This window comes from Rhipicephalus microplus, chromosome X, assembly GCF_043290135.1.
Source record: "Rhipicephalus microplus isolate Deutch F79 chromosome X, USDA_Rmic, whole genome shotgun sequence".
Taxonomy (NCBI): Eukaryota; Metazoa; Arthropoda; class Arachnida; order Ixodida; family Ixodidae; genus Rhipicephalus; species Rhipicephalus microplus.
This window is the reverse complement of record NC_134710.1, coordinates 61,477,278-61,494,024: the sequence shown is the minus strand read 5'-3', so window position 1 is coordinate 61,494,024 and position 16,747 is coordinate 61,477,278. Positions and strand designations below refer to the sequence as shown.

Genomic DNA, 16,747 nt, shown 5'->3' with positions numbered 1-16,747 from the left:
TCATCATCAATAAATTGGTCTTTAAATTGTCTCGCTACACACCCAACACCAGGTGACGGCCAGTAGAAAATAATAAAAAAATACTGGCTTGCGCAGGGATCGAACCTACGACCTTCGCGTTATTAGCACGACGCTCTAACCGACTGAGCTAGCAGGCCGGAGTAGCGAGTGTGGCTTCTAAAATTGAGCATACGCCTTCGGTACACATTCGGTCATCATGAATAAATTGGTCTTTCAATTTACTAGCTATACACCCGACACCAGAAGACGGCCAGTAGAACACAACAAAAAGTACTGGCCTGCGCAGCGATCGAACCTACGACCTTCACGCTATTAGCACGAACGCTCTATCCGACTGAGCTAGCTGGCCAGAGTAGCAAGTCCGGCTTCTAACATTGGGCATACGCCTTCGGTACACATTTGGTCATCATTAATAAATTGGTCTTTAAATTGTCTAGCTACACACCCGACTCCAGGTGACGGCCAGTAGAACACAATAAAAAATACTGGCCTGCGCAGGGATCGAAGCTACGACCTTCGCGTTATTAGCACGGCGCTCTAACCGACTGAGCTAGCAGGCCGGAGTAGCGAGTGCAGCTTCTGACACTGGGAATACATCTTCGGTACACATTCGGTCATCATCAATAAATTGGCTTTAAATTGTCTAGCTACACACCCGACACCAGGTGACGGCCAGTAGAACAAAACAAAAAGTACTGGCCTGCGCAGCGATCGAACCTACGACCTTCGCGTTATCAGCACGAACGCTCTAACCGACTGAGCTAGCTGGCCGGAGTAGCAAGTCCAGCTTCTAACACTGGCCATACGCCTTCGGTGCACATTCAGTCATCATCAATAAATTGGTCTTTAAATTGTCTAGCTACACACCCGACACCAGGTGACGGCCAGTAGAACACAATAAAAAAAAACTTGCCTGTGCAGGGATCGAACCTACGACCTTCGCGTTATTAGCACGGCGCTCTAACCGACTGAGCTAGCAGGCCGCTTTTTTTTCTTTATTGCCTGTTTTCGGCTCACGTAAACAATACACATATTAACTGATACACAACACAATCCAAAACATTGTAAAAACCGTGGCTCAAACGATGTGGCCACGCATCTGTTAAAATATTTTTATCGTCGATAGTAATTCGACGCGCGGCAACCATTCTGGGGGGAATTCCTCCAACTTTTGTTCATCCACAAAATTTCTTATATACTCTTTGAAGTACTGGGTGGGTGCTCGTGCATCTACATCAAAGTGCATGGCTGCCATCTTGGATTTCCAGATGCTATGAAGAGCCATAAGCATTATCATATCATATGGGGTACCATCGTCACTTTGTATTTGCAAATAGCGGATGCCATATGCATCGATGGGGAAATCTTTTTTGATCGTGCGCTGGAGCACGTCCCAAAGAAAAACAGCATCCCCGCAGTCAATGAATACACGCTCAATTGTCTCCTCCTTTCTGCATATTATGCAATGCGTGCCCCAAGGAACGTAAAACCCCTTTGCAGCCATCCAGGTTTTGACGGTCAGCGTACCGGTATGTAATTTAAAAAAGAAATTCTTAGCACCTGGCGATATTTTCATCGCCTTGACGCGCTTTAGTACAGTGTGGCCATGGCATACATTGTAAAGGGACCGATACAAAGGCACTGGCAAAGACATATCACGTAGGTCCTTATACAACTTTCTTCGTCGGACTTGACTCAAGTATTCAAGTGAAAACCGCACTGACAGAAACCTACAAGAAAGTACAACTTCGCGGTGAAAGCCATAAACACCACCAGGTACGCTGCAGGTTGATACAACCATGTTAGTCAAGTGTTGCCCCAGGCGAAGTTGACAGACAGTGCGAAGGAATGGGTTGTCGACGTCTCTAAAGAAACAAAATCGATTGACTACCTGTCTTGAAAACAAATGCGACAAGCCGAGTCCTCCATTTCGCACTCGAAGAAATAAATTGGTCCGACTCGATCTTTCCCAAGACGATTCCCACACAAAGACAGCGAACACACGGTGAAATTTTTGGATGTTTACCCTTGAACAATGTAAGACTTGTAAGATATACCAAATTTTACTCACTAAGAATATGTTGCAAATTGTGGCTTTAGAAAACATAGACCAATTCCAGCCATTCCACTTGTTCACTCTTTCCCGCAGGTTATCCACTTGGCTCCTCCAGTACGAGTCGCTGTCTTTGTAGCATTCGAGGGGGGCACCCAAGTATTTCACCGGTGTCGTAACAAACCTTATGCTGGCAAAACTGTCTGGGGTTTCTGCCCAGTCACCGTGCCAAAAGCCAAGGCATTTTCCCCAGTTTACAGCGCTGCCACTTGCAACACAGAAGTTAGTAACGCATTTGACAGCATCTGCTATGCTGTCAGAGTCCGCGCAAAAAATGGCAATATCGTCCGCATAAGCCAACAGTCGGACTTCAACCTCGTGCAGCTTAAACCCACGAACACAGTCATTCTTTATGACACTCAAACAAAAGGACTCTATGTACAAACAAAACAATAGTGGTGAGAGAGGACAACCCTGACGGACCGAACGCTTGACTGGGATGCGCTTCCCCACCACCTTGTTAACGATTAGCCGCGTTGAGCAGTCTCGGTACGCCATGACAACCCCCTCTTTGATTATTTTCCCTAAATTCACATATTCTAGGATGCACAGCAGAATTTCATGAGGCACCCTGTCAAAAGCCTTCTCGAGGTCGATTTGCAGCATTGCGACTCGCGCACCAATAGCGTCGCAACATTCGAGGATGCTCCGGGCTGCGTGTATATTCGTGAGGATAGTTCGACCTTAAATGCCGCACGTCTGATGCGGCCCCACGAGCTCCGTAATGACTGTTTGCAACCTTTTAGCTAGGATTTTCATGAATATTTTGTAATCTCCATTAGTGAGGCAGATTGGGCGGTAAGAATTTACTTTGCGCAGTGAAACGGGGTCTTCCGATTTTGGTATAAGAACAGTGTGAGATGATGAAAAGGACGGGGGTAATATTTTCAGCTCGAATGCCTCATTATAAACGTCGGCTAAGACTGGTGTTATTTCAAACTTGAAACACTTATAAAAGGCGGAAGTCAGGCCATCTGGGCCAGGCGATTTCCCGGGATGCATACTTTCAATAGCACTGTTAACTTCCTCTTCCGAAATGGGTTCCTCCAATAATTCTTTTGCATTATTGTCAAGCTTCGGCATCAACGGTAAAAAATCTTTTTTAAAACGATCGACATCAACTGAGCTGGCGGCGAATAAACCATTGAAGTGCTCAAAGAAAGCACGCTCGATAACATCTGCGACATCGCTGACCTCACCCTCGTGTTCAATTTCTGTTATCTGATTACGACGCGCATGCCACTTTTCTGAGCCCAACGCCTTTTTTGACGGTGCTTCTGCCGTTATCAGTCGCTCAGCTCTTGCCCGAACCATAGCACCGCGGTATCTTTCGACATCGAACCGCTCAATTTTACTTTTCAACGCGCGAATATCTTCAAGAAACATGCCGGGCAATCTACATTCTTCGAGGAGCAATTTTTCCAGGTTTCTGCGCATGAGCTTTTCTTCTGCTCCTTTTTCTCTGCTTATAGCGCTCGAGCGTTCCAAAGCCTTCAATTTAACGACCTGCTTGAAGTTCTCCCATTTTTCTCTAAACGTCTTTTTACTGCGAACTTTCATTTTTTCAACTTCCATCATTACTTCCTCCATAAATTTTTCATCACTCAGCAGATTCGAATTCAATTTCCATAGTTGCCACTCGAAGGCCCTTTTCGTTTCTTTCGTGCTAGCTACTACAAAGCTAACCAAGCAGTGGTCACTAAATGAAACGGCGTTAACACGGTATGCCTTGCAAATCGGTACCAATTCTACACTCACGTACGCCCTATCTAGTCGGGCATGGCTGGCTGCCTGAAAGTGGGTGTACTGCATAGTCCGGCCACCACCGAGACATTCAGCCACATCCTCCAAACCATGTTCTCTTACCATATCGCTTAAGACAGCCGTACTTGCATCCCTGTAAGGTCGTTCGCTAGTTTTGTCTTTGGCTGAAAGGACGCAGTTGAAATCGCCAATAATGATTAGGAGCCTATTACATTTGGTATACTGCTTCAGTTGTTCGAAAAATATGCGTCTTTCGTCAGTGACAGCCGGTGCGTACAAGCATATTACGCGCCATTCCAATCCCGAAAACAAAAGATCACAAACAATGAGCCGACCAGACGGACATGACGTTGACGCTTCTACTTTAGCACCCAGACTCTGTCTGACGAACAAAACGCAACCAGAAGAAGTCCCTATGGCATGGCTAACTACAACAGAATACCGCGGCAAGAATTGGCGCACCATGCCCCCAGTTTCATCGTCACCATGGACTTTAGTCTCTTGGACTGCCAGTATGTCAAGGTCGAGGTCACTTACTAGCCGATAAAGTTGACATTGTTTTCTCCGTGAGGCCAGGCCACGCACATTTAAAGTGGCCACACGGATTGAATTTTCTATTTGCACCATTGTAAGGCTACGAAAAACCCAGGGGCATGGCGCTTACCTTACAACTGCAATTCCTTCCTGAACGCCTTGTCCCAGTACAGTCCTTAAGTTGGCGAAGGCGGCGTTTCCGCCGTCTTGCGCTCCGACGAAATGTTTGGCCGTGGCCGGATGGTAGGCCGCCGAGCGGGAGTCGTCTTGGCGGGTGGTTCATCCGGCGAGGCAGCAGTGGTGCCCTTGTCTTTTTTCCCTTCGTCACGGGGACGCTTCCCCGTCACAGTGCCACTGTCGCTTTCAATCCCAGTCATCGGTTCAGCCTCGGAGGGGGTCTCGTCTGCTGAGCCAAGACACGTGTCGCCGGTGCTGCTTGCATCCACCTTTTCACTACTTTCGCCTACGCCTTCATATGGAAGCCCGGCGTCGGGCTTACCTGGTGCTTCACACACGCCCTCTTCTTGACGGCATGACGACCCATCTTCCACAGCACAGCTCGGGTTAACTCCTGCTGTTTCTTCCGAGTCTGCTTCGTCCATGAGGTGCTCCAGTGCATCACTTTCCTGCGCTGGTCCAGTCACACTGGCATATGTCTTCGCGCAGTCGGCGTCTTCGTGGCCGAAGCGGCGACAACGACTGCAGCGGGGTACTCGGCAGTCGCGACGTATGTGACCGGTACTCTTGCACCGTAGGCACAATGGTGCACGGCCTGGAACGACGAGAGTCAGCTCTCCGGCAATCTTGAGCTGGTGCGGAATGTCATCCACCTTGACGTCGGAGTGCAGCTTTAGTCCCACAGACCGCGTCGTTGAGCCCTTTTCTGTGATGCCCGGAGCTCGCCACTTCTCCCGTTTCACTTCGAACACTTTCCCATAGGGAGTCAAGGCAACACGCACGTCTTCGTCGGTCACGCCGTGCAGCAACCAGTGAAGCTTCAAGCGAACCTCGCGGTTATTTGGGTCAATGAGCAAACATGGGCGATCCTTTACCTTCACATCGACGGCGGAGAGCAACTTCCGAGCAGCCTCAGCACTCGTCAGTGTCACAGCCCATACGTGGTTCATTTGATACGCCCCCAACGCCAAAACGTCGTCGAGCGCACCAAGCTTGGCCAAAGTGTCCCAGTAATCTTCGACGCGGTAAGGCCGGGCTCTCGGATCACCATGCATGAAAACGGTATTCGCAGCGATGCGTCCGGAAGGCAGATTGGGCAAAATCACCTGATAATCGTTGGCGCTAGGCGCAAAAACCCTGTAACCGCGGCCCGGTCGGGCCGCTGATACCGCTCCGTCGGAGCCGAACATTCCGCGACCGTATCGCTCGAAAGCCGGAAGTGGAATGACTGAGCTAGCATGCCGGAGTAGCGAGTGTGGCTTCTAACACTGGGCATACGCCTTCCGTACACATTTGGTCATCATCAATAAATTGGTCTTTAAATTGTCTAGCTACACACGCGACACCAGGTGACGGCCAGTAGAACACAATAAAAAGTACTGGCCTACGCAGTGATCGAACCTACGACCTTCGCGTTATTAGCACGACGCTCTAACCGACTGAGCTAGCTGGCCGCAGTAGAAAGTCTGGCTTCTAACACCGGACATACGCCTTCGGTACACATTCGGTGATCATTAATAAATTGTCTTTAAATTGTCTAGCTACACACCCGACACCAGATGACGGCCAGAAGAACATAATAAAAAAAATACTGGGCTGCGCAGGGATCGAACCTACGACCTTCGCGTTATTAGCACGGCGCTCTAACCGACTGAGCTAGCAGGCCGGAGTAGCGAGTGCAGCTTCTGACCCTGGGAATACATCTTCGGTACACATTCGGTCATCATCAATAAATTGGCTTTAAATTGTCTAGCTACACACGCGACACCAGGTGACGGCCAGTAGAACAAAACAAAAAGTACTGGCCTGCGCAGCGATCGAACCTACGACCTTCGCGTTATCAGCACGAACGCTCTAACCGACTGAGCTAGCTGGCCGGAGTAGCAAGTCCGGCTTCAAACACTGGCCATACGCCTTCGGTACAGATTCGGTCATCATTATTAAATTGGTCTTTAAATAGTCTAGCTACACACCCGACTCCAGGTGACGGCCAGTAGAACACAATAAAAAATACTGGCCTGCGCTGGGATCGAAGCTACGACCTTCGCGTTATTAGCACGGCGCTCTAACCGACTGAGCTAGCAGGCCGGAGTAGCGAGTGCAGCTTCTAACACTGGGAATACATCTTCGGTACACATTCGGTCATCATCAATAAATTGGCTTTAAATTGTCTAGCTACACACCCGACACCAGGTGACGGCCAGTAGAACAAAACAAAAAGTACTGGCCTGCGCAGCGATCGAACCTACGACCTTCGCGTTATCAGCACGAACGCTCTAAACGACTGAGCTAGCTGGCCGGAGAAGCAAGTCCAGCTTCTAACACTGGCCATACGCCTTCGGTACACAATCTGTCATCATCAATAAATTGGTCTTTAAATTGTCTAGCTACACACCCGACTCCAGGTGACGGCCAGTAGAACACAATAAAAAATACTGGCCTGCGCAGGGATCGAACCTACGACCTTCGCGTTATTAGCACGGCGCTCTAACCGACTCAGCTAGCAGGCCGGAGTAGCGAGTGCAGCTTCTGACCCTGGGAATACATCTTCGGTACACATTCGGTCATCATCAATAAATTGGCTTTAAACTGTCTAGCTACACACCCGACACCAGGTGACGGCCAGTAGAACAAAACAAAAAGTACTGGCCTGCGCAGCGATCGAACCTACGACCTTCGCGTTATCAGCAAGAACGCTCTAACCGACTGAGCTAGCTGGCCGGAGTAGCAAGTCCAGCTTCTAACACTGGCCATACGACTTCGGTGCACATTCGGTCATCATCAATAAATTGGTCTTTAAATTGTCTAGCTACACACCCGACACCAGGTGACGGCCAGTAGAACACAATAAAAAAAACTTGCCTGTGCAGGAATCGAACCTACGACCTTCGCGTTATTAGCACGACGCTCTAACCGACTGAGCTAGCAGGCCGCAGTAGCGAACGTGGCTTCTAACACTGGGCATACGCCTTCCGTACACAATCTGTCATCATCAATAAATTGGTCTTTAAATTGTCTAGCTACACACGCGACACCAGGTGACGGCCAGTAGAACACAATAAAAAGTACTGGCCTGCGCAGTGATCGAACCTACGACCTTCGCGTTCTTAGCACGACGCTCTAACCGACTGAGCTAGCTGGCCGGAGTAGCAAGTCCGGCTTCTAACACTGGGCATACCAGCCTTCGGTACACATTCGGTCATCATCATAAATTGGTCTTTAAATTGTCTAGCTACACACCCGACACCTGGTGACGGCCAGTAGAACACAATAAAACATAGTGACCTGCGCAGCGATCGAACCTACGACCTTCGCGTGATTAGCACGAACGCTCTAACCGACTGAGCTAGCTGGCCGCAATAGAAAGTCTGGCTTCTAACACTGGACATACGCCTTCGGTACACACTCGGTGATCACTAATAAATTGGTCTTTAAATTGTCTAGCTACACACCCGAGACCAGGTGACGGCCAGTAGAACATAATAAAAAAAATACTGACCTGCGCAGGGATCGAACCTACGACCTTCGCGTTATTAGCACGAACGCTCTAACCGACTGAGCTAGCTGGCCCGAGTAGGAAGTCCGGCTTCTAACACTGGGCATACGCCTTCGGTACACATTCGGTCATCATCAATAAATTGGTCTTTAAATTGTCTAGCTACACAGCCGACACCAGGTGACGGCCAGTAGAATTCAACAAAAAGTACTGGCCTGCACAGCGATCGAACCTACGACCTTCGCGTTATCAGCACGAACGCTCTAACTGACTGAGCTAGCTGGCCGGAGTAGCAAGTCCGGCTTCTCACACTGGCCATACGCCTTCGGTACACATTCGGTCATCATCAATAAATTGGTCTTTAAATTGTCTAGCTACACACCCAACACCAGGTGACGGCCAGTAGAACACAATAAAAAAATACTTGCCTGTGCAGGGATCGAACCTACGACCTTCGCGTTATTAGCACGACGCTCTACCCGACTGAGCTAGCAGGCCGGAGTAGCGAGTGCTGCTTCTAACACTGGGCATACGCCTTCGGTACACTTTCGGTCATCATCATAAATTGGTCTTTAAATTCTCTAGGTACACACCCGACACCATGTGACGGCCAGTAGAACGCAATAAAAAAATACTGGCCTGCGCAGGGATCGCAACTACGACCTTCGCGTTATTAGCACGACGCTCTAACCGACTGAGCTAGCAGGCCGGAGTAGCGAATGTGGCTTCTAACACTGGGAACACATCTTCGGTACACATTCGGTCATCATCAATAAATTGGTCTTTAAATTGTCTAGCTACACACCCGACACCAGGCGACGGCCAGTAGAACGCAACAAAAAGTACTGGCCTGCGCAGCGATCGAACCTACGACCTTCGCGCTATTAGCACGAACGCTCTATCCGACAGAGCTAGCTGGCCGGAGTAGCAAGTCCGGCTTCTAACACTGTGCATACGCCTTCGGTACACATTCGGTCATCATGAATAAATTGGTCTTTCAATTTACTAGCTATACACCCGACACCAGAAGACGGCCAGTAGAACACAACAAAAAGTACTGGCCTGCGCAGCGATCAAACCTACGACATTCGCGCTATTAGCACGAACGCTCTATCTGACTGAGCTAGCTGGCCGGAGTAGCAAGTCCGGCTTCTAACACTGGACATACGCCTTCGGTACACATTCGGTCATCATTAATAAACTGGTCTTTAAATTGTCTAGCTACACACGCGACACCAGGTGACGGCCAGTAGAACACAATAAAAAGTACTGGCCTGCGCAGTGATCGAACCTACGACCTTCGCGTTATTAGCACGACGCTCTAACCGACTGAGCTAGCTGGCCGCAGTAGAAAGTCTGGCTTCTAACACTGGGCATACGCCTTCGGTACACAATCGGTCATCATCAATAAATTGGTCTTTAAATTGTCTAGCTGCACACCCGACACCAGGTGACGGCCAGTAGAACACAAAAAAACTACTGGCCTGCGCAGGGATCGAACCTACGACCTTCGCGTTATTAGCACGACGCTCTAACCGACAGAGCTAGCAGGCCGCAGTAGCAAGTGTGGCTTCTAACACTGGCCATACCCCTTCCGTACACATATTGTCACCATCAATAAATTGGTATTTATATTGTCTAGCTACACACGCGACACCAGGTGACGGCCAGTAGAACAAAACAAAAAGTACTGGCCTGCGCAGCGATCGAACCTACGACCTTCGCGTTATCAGCACGAACGCTCTAACCGACTGAGCTAGCTGGCCGGAGTAGCAAGTCCGGCTTCTAACACTGGCCATACGCCTTCGATACAGATTCGGTCATCATTAATAAATTGGTCTTTAAATTGTCTAGCTACACACCCGACTCCAGGTGACGGCCAGTAGAACACAATAAAAAATACTGGCCTGCGCAGGGATCGAAGCTACGACCTTCGCGTTATTAGCACGGCGCTCTAACCGACTGAGCTAGCAGGCCGGAGTAGCGAGTGCAGCTTCTAACACTGGGAATACATCTTCGGTACACATTCGGTCATCATCAATAAATTGGCTTTAAATTGTCTAGCTACACACCCGACACCAGGTGACGGCCAGTAGAACAAAACAAAAAGTACTGGCCTGCGCAGCGATCGAACCTACGACCTTCGCGTTATCAGCACGAACGCTCTAAACGACTGAGCTAGCTGGCCGGAGCAGCAAGTCTGGCTTCTAACACTGGCCATACGCCTTCGGTACACAATCTGTCATCATCAATAAATTGGTCTTTAAATTGTCTAGCTACACACCCGACTCCAGGTGACGGCCGGTAGAACACAATAAAAAATACTGGCCTGCGCAGGGATCGAACCTACGACCTTCGCGTTATTAGCACGACGCTCTAACCGACTGAGCTAGCAGGCCGCAGTAGCGAGCGTGGCTTCTAACACTGGGCATACGCCTTCCGTACACAATCTGTCATCATCAATAAATTGGTCTTTCAATTGTCTAGCTACACACGCGACACCAGGTGACGGCCAGTAGAACACAATAAAACATAGTGACCTGCGCAGCGATCGAACCTACGACCTTCGCGTTATTAGCACGAACGCTCTAACCGACTGAGCTAGCTGGCCGCAGTAGAAAGTCTGGCTTCTAACACTGGACATACGCCTTCGGTACACATTCGGTGATCATTAATAAATTGGTCTTTAAATTGTCTAGCTACACACCCGACACCAGGTGACGGCAAGTAGAACATAATAAAAAAAATACTGACCTGCGCAGGGATTGAACCTACGACCTTCGCGTTATTAGCACGAACGCTCTAACCGACTGAGCTAGCTGGCCCGAGTAGGAAGTCCGGCTTCTAACACTGGGGATACGCCTCCGGTACAGATTCGGTCATCATCAATAAATTGGTTTTTAAATTGTCTAGCTACACACCCGACAGCTGGTGACGGCAAGTAGAACACAATAAAAATACTGGCCTGCGCAGGGATCGAACCTACGACCTTCGCATAATTAGCACGACGCTCTAACCGACAGAGCTAGCAGGCCGCAGTAGCAAGTGTGGCTTCTAACACTGGCCATACCCCTTCCGTACACATATTGTCACCATCCATAAATTGGTATTTAAATTGTCTAGCTACACACGCGACACCAGGTGATGGCCAGTAGAACACAACAAAAAGTACTGGCCTGCGCAGCGATCGAACCTACGACCTTCGCGTTATCAGCACGAACGCTCTAACCGACTGAGCTAGCTGGCCGGAGTAGCAAGTCCGGCTTCTAACACTGGCCATACGCCTTCGGTACAGATTCGGTCATCATCAATAAATTGGTTTTTAAATTGTCTAGCTACACACCCGACAGCTGGTGACGGCCAGTAGAACACAATAAAAATACTGGCCTGCGCAGCGATTGAAATACGACCTTCGCGTTATTAGCACGACGCTCTAACCGACAGAGCTAGCAGGCTGCAGTAGCAAGTGTGGCTTCTAACACTGGCCATACCCCTTCCGTACACATATTGTCACCATCAATAAATTGGTATTTAAATTGTCTAGCTACACACGCGACACCAGGTGACGGCCAGTAGAACACAACTAAAAGTACTGGCCTGCGCAGCGATCGAAGCCACGATCTTCGCGTTATCAGCACGAACGCTCTAACCGACTGAGCTAGCTGGCCGGAGTAGCAAGTCCGGCTTCTAACACTGGGCATACGCCTTCGGTACACATTCGGTCATCATCAATAAATTGGTCTTTAAATTGTCTAGCTACACACGCGACACCAGGTGACGGCCAGTAGAACGCAATAAAAAGTACTGGCCTTAGCAGTGATCGAACCTACGACCTTCGCGTTATTAGCACGACGCTCTAACCGACTGAGCTAGCTGGCCGGAGTAGCAAGTCCGGCTTCTAACACTGGGCTTACCAGCCTTCGGTACACATTCGGTCATCATCATAAATTGGTCTTTAAATTGTCTAGCTACACACCCGACACCTGGTGACGGCCAGTAGAACACAATAAAAAATACTGGCTTGCGCAGGGATCGAACCTACGACCTTCGCGTTATTAGAACGACGCTCAACCGACTGAGCGAGCAGGCCGGAGTAGCAAGTGTGGCTTCTAACACTGGGCATACGCCTTCGGTGCATATTCGGTCATCATCAATAAATTGGTCTTTAAATTTACTAGCAATACACCCGACACCAGAAGACGGCCAGTAGAACACAACAAAAAGTACTGGCCTGCGCAGCGATCGAATCTACGACCTTCGCGTTATTAGCACGAACGCTCTATCCGACTGAGCTAGCTGGCCGGAGTAGCAAGTCTGGCTTCTAACACTGGCTATACATCTTCGGTACACATTCGGTCATCATCAATAAATTGGTCTTTAAATTGTCTAGCTACACAGCCGACACCAGGTGACGGCCAGTAGAATTCAACAAAAAGTACTGGCCTGCACAGCGATCGAACCTACGACCTTCGCGTTATCAGCACGAACGCTCTAACTGACTGAGCTAGCTGGCCGGAGTAGCAAGTCCGGCTTCTCACACTGGCCATACGCCTTCGGTACACATTCGGTCATCATCAATAAATTGGTCTTTAAATTGTCTAGCTACACAGCCAACACCAGGTGACGGCCAGTAGAACACAATAAAAAAATACTTGCCTGTGCAAGGATCGAACCTACGACCTTCGCGTTATTAGCACGACGCTCTAACCGACTGAGCTAGCAGGCCGGAGTAGCGAGTGCTGCTTCTAACACTGGGCATACGCCTTCGGTACACTTTCGGTCATCATCATAAATTGGTCTTTAAATTGTCTAGGTACACACCCGACACCATGTGACGGCCAGTAGAACGCAATAAAAAAATACTGGCCTGCGCAGGGATCGCAACTACGACCTTCGCGTTATTAGCACGACGCTCTAACCGACTGAGCTAGCAGGCCGGAGTAGCGAATGTGGCTTCTAACACTGGGAACACATCTTCGGTACACATTTGGTCATCATCAATAAATTGGTCTTTAAATTGTCTAGCTACACACCCGACACCAGGCGACGGCCAGTAGAACGCAACAAAAAGTACTGGCCTGCGCAGCGATCGAACCTACGACCTTCGCGCTATTAGCACGAACGCTCTATCCGACTGAGCTAGCTGGCCGGAGTAGCAAGTCCGGCTTCTAACACTGGGCATACGCCTTCGGTACACATTCGGTCATCATGAATAAATTGGTCTTTCAATTTACTAGCTATACACCCGACACCAGAAGACGGCCAGTAGAACACAACAAAAAGTACTGGCCTGCGCAGCGATCAAACCTACGACATTCGCGCTATTAGCACGAACGCTCTATCTGACTGAGCTAGCTGGCCGGAGTAGCAAGTCCGGCTTCTAACACTGGACATACGCCTTCGGTACACATTCGGTCATCATTAATAAACTGGTCTTTAAATTGTCTAGCTACACACGCGACACCAGGTGACGGCCAGTAGAACACAATAAAAAGTACTGGCCTGCGCAGTGATCGAACCTACGACCTTCGCGTTATTAGCACGACGCTCTAACCGACTGAGCTAGCTGGCCGCAGTAGAAAGTCTGGCTTCTAACACTGGGCATACGCCTTCGGTACACAATCGGTCATCATCAATAAATTGGTCTTTAAATTGTCTAGCTGCACACCCGACACCAGGTGACGGCCAGTAGAACACAAAAAAACTACTGGCCTGCGCAGAGATCGAACCTACGACCTTCGCGTTATTAGCACGACGCTCTAACCGACAGAGCTAGCAGGCCGCAGTAGCAAGTGTGGCTTCTAACACTGGCCATACCCCTTCCGTACACATATTGTCACCATCAATAAATTGGTATTTATATTGTCTAGCTACACACGCGACACCAGGTGACGGCCAGTAGAACAAAACAAAAAGTACTGGCCTGCGCAGCGATCGAACCTACGACCTTCGCGTTATCAGCACGAACGCTCTAACCGACTGAGCTAGCTGGCCGGAGTAGCAAGTCCGGCTTCTAACACTGGCCATACGCCTTCGGTACAGATTCGGTCATCATTAATAAATTGGTCTTTAAATTGTCTAGCTACACACCCGACTCCAGGTGACGGCCAGTAGAACACAATAAAAAATACTGGCCTGCGCAGGGATCGAAGCTACGACCTTCGCGTTATTAGCACGGCGCTCTAACCGACTGAGCTAGCAGGCCGGAGTAGCGAGTGCAGCTTCTAACACTGGGAATACATCTTCGGTACACATTCGGTCATCATCAATAAATTGGCTTTAAATTGTCTAGCTACACACCCGACACCAGGTGACGGCCAGTAGAACAAAACAAAAAGTACTGGCCTGCGCAGCGATCGAACCTACGACCTTCGCGTTATCAGCACGAACGCTCTAAACGACTGAGCTAGCTGGCCGGAGCAGCAAGTCCAGCTTCTAAACACTGGCCATACGCCTTCGGTACACAATCTGTCATCATCAATAAATTGGTCTTTAAATTGTCTAGCTACACACCCGACTCCAGGTGACGGCCGGTAGAACACAATAAAAAATACTGGCCTGCGCACGGATCGAACCTACGACCTTCGCGTTATTAGCACGACGCTCTAACCGACTGAGCTAGCAGGCCGCAGTAGCGAGCGTGGCTTCTAACACTGGGCATACGCCTTCCGTACACAATCTGTCATCATCAATAAATTGGTCTTTCAATTGTCTAGCTACACACGCGACACCAGGTGACGGCCAGTAGAACACAATAAAACATAGTGACCTGCGCAGCGATCGGACCTACGACCTTCGCGTTATTAGCACGAACGCTCTAACCGACTGAGCTAGCTGGCCGCAGTAGAAAGTCTGGCTTCTAACACTGGACATACGCCTTCGGTACACATTCGGTGATCATTAATAAATTGGTCTTTAAATTGTCTAGCTACACACCCGACACCAGGTGACGGCAAGTAGAACATAATAAAAAAAATACTGACCTGCGCAGGGATTGAACCTACGACCTTCGCGTTATTAGCACGAACGCTCTAACCGACTGAGCTAGCTGGCCCGAGTAGGAAGTCCGGCTTCTAACACTGGGGATACGCCTCCGGTACAGATTCGGTCATCATCAATAAATTGGTTTTTAAATTGTCTAGCTACACACCCGACAGCTGGTGACGGCAAGTAGAACACAATAAAAATACTGGCCTGCGCAGGGATCGAACCTACGACCTTCGCATAATTAGCACGACGCTCTAACCGACAGAGCTAGCAGGCCGCAGTAGCAAGTGTGGCTTCTAACACTGGCCATACCCCTTCCGTACACATATTGTCACCATCCATAAATTGGTATTTAAATTGTCTAGCTACACACGCGACACCAGGTGATGGCCAGTAGAACACAACAAAAAGTACTGGCCTGCGCAGCGATCGAACCTACGACCTTCGCGTTATCAGCACGAACGCTCTAACCGACTGAGCTAGCTGGCCGGAGTAGCAAGTCCGGCTTCTAACACTGGCCATACGCCTTCGGTACAGATTCGGTCATCATCAATAAATTGGTTTTTAAATTGTCTAGCTACACACCCGACAGCTGGTGACGGCCAGTAGAACACAATAAAAATACTGGCCTGCGCAGCGATTGAAATACGACCTTCGCGTTATTAGCACGACGCTCTAACCGACAGAGCTAGCAGGCTGCAGTAGCAAGTGTGGCTTCTAACACTGGCCATACCCCTTCCGTACACATATTGTCACCATCAATAAATTGGTATTTAAATTGTCTAGCTACACACGCGACACCAGGTGACGGCCAGTAGAATTCAACAAAAAGTACTGGCCTGCACAGCGATCGAACCTACGACCTTCGCGTTATCAGCACGAACGCTCTAACTGACTGAGCTAGCTGGCCGGAGTAGCAAGTCCGGCTTCTCACACTGGCCATACGCCTTCGGTACACATTCGGTCATCATCAATAAATTGGTCTTTAAATTGTCTAGCTACACAGCCAACACCAGGTGACGGCCAGTAGAACACAATAAAAAAATACTTGCCTGTGCAAGGATCGAACCTACGACCTTCGCGTTATTAGCACGACGCTCTAACCGACTGAGCTAGCAGGCCGGAGTAGCGAGTGCTGCTTCTAACACTGGGCATACGCCTTCGGTACACTTTCGGTCATCATCATAAATTGGTCTTTAAATTGTCTAGGTACACACCCGACACCATGTGACGGCCAGTAGAACGCAATAAAAAAATACTGGCCTGCGCAGGGATCGCAACTACGACCTTCGCGTTATTAGCACGACGCTCTAACCGACTGAGCTAGCAGGCCGGAGTAGCGAATGTGGCTTCTAACACTGGGAACACATCTTCGGTACACATTCGGTCATCATCAATAAATTGGTCTTTAAATTGTCTAGCTACACACCCGACACCAGGTGACGGCCAGTAGAACGCAACAAAAAGTACTGGCCTGCGCAGCGATCGAACCTACGACCTGCGCGCTATTAGCACGAACGCTCTATCCGACTGAGCTAGCTGGCCGGAGTAGCAATCCGGCTTCTAACAATGGGCATACGCCTGCGGTACACATTCGGTCATCAAGAATAAATTGGTCTTTCAATTTACTAGCTATACACCCGACACCAGAAGAC

At 49.2% G+C, this 16,747-nt stretch overlaps 36 non-coding genes across 36 annotated transcripts; all 36 read right to left on the bottom strand.

Moving 5' to 3' along the window:
- Positions 1-84: 84 nt before the first annotated feature.
- Positions 85-158, bottom strand: TRNAI-AAU (transfer RNA isoleucine (anticodon AAU)). The gene has a single exon. It is a non-coding gene; the product is annotated as a tRNA-Ile (tRNA).
- Positions 159-507: 349 nt separating this feature from the next.
- TRNAI-AAU (transfer RNA isoleucine (anticodon AAU)) lies at positions 508-581 on the bottom strand. Its single transcript has one exon. It is a non-coding gene; the product is annotated as a tRNA-Ile (tRNA).
- Positions 582-717: 136 nt separating this feature from the next.
- On the bottom strand, positions 718-792 carry TRNAI-GAU (transfer RNA isoleucine (anticodon GAU)). Its single transcript has one exon. It is a non-coding gene; the product is annotated as a tRNA-Ile (tRNA).
- A 138-nt stretch (positions 793-930) lies between these two features.
- Positions 931-1,004, bottom strand: TRNAI-AAU (transfer RNA isoleucine (anticodon AAU)). The gene has a single exon. It is a non-coding gene; the product is annotated as a tRNA-Ile (tRNA).
- A 4,985-nt stretch (positions 1,005-5,989) lies between these two features.
- On the bottom strand, positions 5,990-6,063 carry TRNAI-AAU (transfer RNA isoleucine (anticodon AAU)). The gene has a single exon. It is a non-coding gene; the product is annotated as a tRNA-Ile (tRNA).
- Positions 6,064-6,201: 138 nt separating this feature from the next.
- On the bottom strand, positions 6,202-6,275 carry TRNAI-AAU (transfer RNA isoleucine (anticodon AAU)). The gene has a single exon. It is a non-coding gene; the product is annotated as a tRNA-Ile (tRNA).
- Positions 6,276-6,411: 136 nt separating this feature from the next.
- Positions 6,412-6,486, bottom strand: TRNAI-GAU (transfer RNA isoleucine (anticodon GAU)). Its single transcript has one exon. It is a non-coding gene; the product is annotated as a tRNA-Ile (tRNA).
- Positions 6,487-6,623: 137 nt separating this feature from the next.
- Positions 6,624-6,697, bottom strand: TRNAI-AAU (transfer RNA isoleucine (anticodon AAU)). Its single transcript has one exon. It is a non-coding gene; the product is annotated as a tRNA-Ile (tRNA).
- A 348-nt stretch (positions 6,698-7,045) lies between these two features.
- TRNAI-AAU (transfer RNA isoleucine (anticodon AAU)) lies at positions 7,046-7,119 on the bottom strand. Its single transcript has one exon. It is a non-coding gene; the product is annotated as a tRNA-Ile (tRNA).
- A 348-nt stretch (positions 7,120-7,467) lies between these two features.
- Positions 7,468-7,541, bottom strand: TRNAI-AAU (transfer RNA isoleucine (anticodon AAU)). Its single transcript has one exon. It is a non-coding gene; the product is annotated as a tRNA-Ile (tRNA).
- Positions 7,542-7,678: 137 nt separating this feature from the next.
- TRNAL-AAG (transfer RNA leucine (anticodon AAG)) lies at positions 7,679-7,752 on the bottom strand. Its single transcript has one exon. It is a non-coding gene; the product is annotated as a tRNA-Leu (tRNA).
- A 352-nt stretch (positions 7,753-8,104) lies between these two features.
- On the bottom strand, positions 8,105-8,179 carry TRNAI-AAU (transfer RNA isoleucine (anticodon AAU)). Its single transcript has one exon. It is a non-coding gene; the product is annotated as a tRNA-Ile (tRNA).
- A 350-nt stretch (positions 8,180-8,529) lies between these two features.
- Positions 8,530-8,603, bottom strand: TRNAI-AAU (transfer RNA isoleucine (anticodon AAU)). Its single transcript has one exon. It is a non-coding gene; the product is annotated as a tRNA-Ile (tRNA).
- A 137-nt stretch (positions 8,604-8,740) lies between these two features.
- Positions 8,741-8,814, bottom strand: TRNAI-AAU (transfer RNA isoleucine (anticodon AAU)). Its single transcript has one exon. It is a non-coding gene; the product is annotated as a tRNA-Ile (tRNA).
- Positions 8,815-9,375: 561 nt separating this feature from the next.
- Positions 9,376-9,449, bottom strand: TRNAI-AAU (transfer RNA isoleucine (anticodon AAU)). Its single transcript has one exon. It is a non-coding gene; the product is annotated as a tRNA-Ile (tRNA).
- A 136-nt stretch (positions 9,450-9,585) lies between these two features.
- On the bottom strand, positions 9,586-9,659 carry TRNAI-AAU (transfer RNA isoleucine (anticodon AAU)). The gene has a single exon. It is a non-coding gene; the product is annotated as a tRNA-Ile (tRNA).
- A 137-nt stretch (positions 9,660-9,796) lies between these two features.
- Positions 9,797-9,871, bottom strand: TRNAI-GAU (transfer RNA isoleucine (anticodon GAU)). Its single transcript has one exon. It is a non-coding gene; the product is annotated as a tRNA-Ile (tRNA).
- A 137-nt stretch (positions 9,872-10,008) lies between these two features.
- Positions 10,009-10,082, bottom strand: TRNAI-AAU (transfer RNA isoleucine (anticodon AAU)). The gene has a single exon. It is a non-coding gene; the product is annotated as a tRNA-Ile (tRNA).
- Positions 10,083-10,430: 348 nt separating this feature from the next.
- On the bottom strand, positions 10,431-10,504 carry TRNAI-AAU (transfer RNA isoleucine (anticodon AAU)). The gene has a single exon. It is a non-coding gene; the product is annotated as a tRNA-Ile (tRNA).
- Positions 10,505-10,641: 137 nt separating this feature from the next.
- Positions 10,642-10,716, bottom strand: TRNAI-AAU (transfer RNA isoleucine (anticodon AAU)). The gene has a single exon. It is a non-coding gene; the product is annotated as a tRNA-Ile (tRNA).
- A 139-nt stretch (positions 10,717-10,855) lies between these two features.
- Positions 10,856-10,930, bottom strand: TRNAI-AAU (transfer RNA isoleucine (anticodon AAU)). The gene has a single exon. It is a non-coding gene; the product is annotated as a tRNA-Ile (tRNA).
- Positions 10,931-11,066: 136 nt separating this feature from the next.
- Positions 11,067-11,140, bottom strand: TRNAI-AAU (transfer RNA isoleucine (anticodon AAU)). Its single transcript has one exon. It is a non-coding gene; the product is annotated as a tRNA-Ile (tRNA).
- Positions 11,141-11,277: 137 nt separating this feature from the next.
- On the bottom strand, positions 11,278-11,352 carry TRNAI-GAU (transfer RNA isoleucine (anticodon GAU)). Its single transcript has one exon. It is a non-coding gene; the product is annotated as a tRNA-Ile (tRNA).
- A 770-nt stretch (positions 11,353-12,122) lies between these two features.
- TRNAI-AAU (transfer RNA isoleucine (anticodon AAU)) lies at positions 12,123-12,195 on the bottom strand. Its single transcript has one exon. It is a non-coding gene; the product is annotated as a tRNA-Ile (tRNA).
- Positions 12,196-12,757: 562 nt separating this feature from the next.
- On the bottom strand, positions 12,758-12,831 carry TRNAI-AAU (transfer RNA isoleucine (anticodon AAU)). The gene has a single exon. It is a non-coding gene; the product is annotated as a tRNA-Ile (tRNA).
- Positions 12,832-12,968: 137 nt separating this feature from the next.
- Positions 12,969-13,042, bottom strand: TRNAI-AAU (transfer RNA isoleucine (anticodon AAU)). The gene has a single exon. It is a non-coding gene; the product is annotated as a tRNA-Ile (tRNA).
- Positions 13,043-13,603: 561 nt separating this feature from the next.
- Positions 13,604-13,677, bottom strand: TRNAI-AAU (transfer RNA isoleucine (anticodon AAU)). Its single transcript has one exon. It is a non-coding gene; the product is annotated as a tRNA-Ile (tRNA).
- Positions 13,678-13,813: 136 nt separating this feature from the next.
- Positions 13,814-13,887, bottom strand: TRNAI-AAU (transfer RNA isoleucine (anticodon AAU)). The gene has a single exon. It is a non-coding gene; the product is annotated as a tRNA-Ile (tRNA).
- A 137-nt stretch (positions 13,888-14,024) lies between these two features.
- TRNAI-GAU (transfer RNA isoleucine (anticodon GAU)) lies at positions 14,025-14,099 on the bottom strand. Its single transcript has one exon. It is a non-coding gene; the product is annotated as a tRNA-Ile (tRNA).
- A 137-nt stretch (positions 14,100-14,236) lies between these two features.
- On the bottom strand, positions 14,237-14,310 carry TRNAI-AAU (transfer RNA isoleucine (anticodon AAU)). Its single transcript has one exon. It is a non-coding gene; the product is annotated as a tRNA-Ile (tRNA).
- A 349-nt stretch (positions 14,311-14,659) lies between these two features.
- TRNAI-AAU (transfer RNA isoleucine (anticodon AAU)) lies at positions 14,660-14,733 on the bottom strand. The gene has a single exon. It is a non-coding gene; the product is annotated as a tRNA-Ile (tRNA).
- Positions 14,734-15,084: 351 nt separating this feature from the next.
- Positions 15,085-15,159, bottom strand: TRNAI-AAU (transfer RNA isoleucine (anticodon AAU)). The gene has a single exon. It is a non-coding gene; the product is annotated as a tRNA-Ile (tRNA).
- Positions 15,160-15,295: 136 nt separating this feature from the next.
- TRNAI-AAU (transfer RNA isoleucine (anticodon AAU)) lies at positions 15,296-15,369 on the bottom strand. The gene has a single exon. It is a non-coding gene; the product is annotated as a tRNA-Ile (tRNA).
- A 137-nt stretch (positions 15,370-15,506) lies between these two features.
- TRNAI-GAU (transfer RNA isoleucine (anticodon GAU)) lies at positions 15,507-15,581 on the bottom strand. The gene has a single exon. It is a non-coding gene; the product is annotated as a tRNA-Ile (tRNA).
- Positions 15,582-16,140: 559 nt separating this feature from the next.
- TRNAI-AAU (transfer RNA isoleucine (anticodon AAU)) lies at positions 16,141-16,214 on the bottom strand. Its single transcript has one exon. It is a non-coding gene; the product is annotated as a tRNA-Ile (tRNA).
- A 137-nt stretch (positions 16,215-16,351) lies between these two features.
- On the bottom strand, positions 16,352-16,425 carry TRNAI-AAU (transfer RNA isoleucine (anticodon AAU)). The gene has a single exon. It is a non-coding gene; the product is annotated as a tRNA-Ile (tRNA).
- Between the last annotated feature and the right edge of the window lie 322 nt (positions 16,426-16,747).